Source organism: Nuphar pumila, chromosome 1, assembly GCF_984573655.1.
Source record: "Nuphar pumila chromosome 1, dmNupPumi1.hap1.1, whole genome shotgun sequence".
NCBI classification, from domain to species: Eukaryota; Viridiplantae; Streptophyta; class Magnoliopsida; order Nymphaeales; family Nymphaeaceae; genus Nuphar; species Nuphar pumila.
Genome location: NC_143249.1, coordinates 120,845,270 through 120,846,567, shown reverse-complemented (window position 1 = coordinate 120,846,567; position 1,298 = coordinate 120,845,270).

Here is a 1,298-nt window from a genome sequence, read left to right as displayed (position 1 = left end):
GGTTCTCTTAAATTTTGGCCTCCTTTTCTGCAAGGAAAAGGAGTGCTCAGTTTGTTTGGTTACAGTGGGGCCCGCAAAAATGCACGCCTGTCCATGCGTTTCCACGGAAAAGCCCCAGTTTCTGGGGCACGCAAACACCCTTTTATTCGAGGGAACAAGAAAGCATGGTATGACCTACGACTATTTTAAGCGAATACAAGGTTCGTCTTGGGTTTGACCTGGATCTAACCCATATTATCACATCCGGTTATTCTCTGTCTGATTCCTGATTGGATTTGAAACAGATGTCTTTCAGTTTATTTGGATCTGATTCAAAATCAATTAAACAAAATTAGATTCAATTTGGGTTGGAACGGACGGAATCTAAGCTGAGCAATTCAACAAATTTTCACACGAAATCAATATGTTTACCCCATTTTCAGCAGATCCCGTGTCATAGGACCCAATTTATAACCGGACCTGGAACTCTGCCGTAAGATCCAAGTCAAGCTACAATCATAAATGGACCTACCCATCAAAACTTGGGTCCATTATCAGGTCAAAATTGGCCAGATCCAAATCTTCACCATATTAATCCCTATGAGTGTGTTTGATTGCGCATCGCGCAGGATGCCGCAAAAATCAAACATTGATACATGCGGAACTAGTGTTCATGGAACGTGATATGTCGACAACGGGGCAAGAGAAACACTCTAAAAAAAAATCAGGTAGGGGTAATAACCATTGACACCCTCATTGCCCCCTTTGCCCTAAGCCCCTCCCCTCTCTCTCTCCTCTTTGAGCCTCCAGACACTGCGAGCCTTCTGCATTAAATTTGGTGACAAGTCTCTCTCTCTCAAAACAAAAATGTGCGTCTGAGAGGCCATTTCTAGCGAGAGAAGGGTCTCTATTGACCACCATATTTTAGTATTTGGATCTAATCCTAGATTTATATTCGTTATTAAAACCCATAATAAACATGTCAAAACTCAGTATGAGTGAGGCAGTTTGAGTTGTACACTTCAAAATGAAGTTATCCAACCTGTTATTCATGTGTGTTCTGAATCAAAAGCCAAATGCGACTTTCATGTACGGCAGACACAAATGGACGGAGTACAATTGTTATAGAACAGAGAGAACATGCATTCTGAATGTTTTGTTCTATTATAATTATTTCGTCCAATTTTGGGGACAGCGTCGCTTATCCAACTTACGTAAGTTCGGAGCTCACTCAACAACTCCTCAACGAGAAATTAAAATAAATAAAAGCGACAGGAAAAGCGAAAAATATAAATTGCGCGACCAATTTCATTTTTATC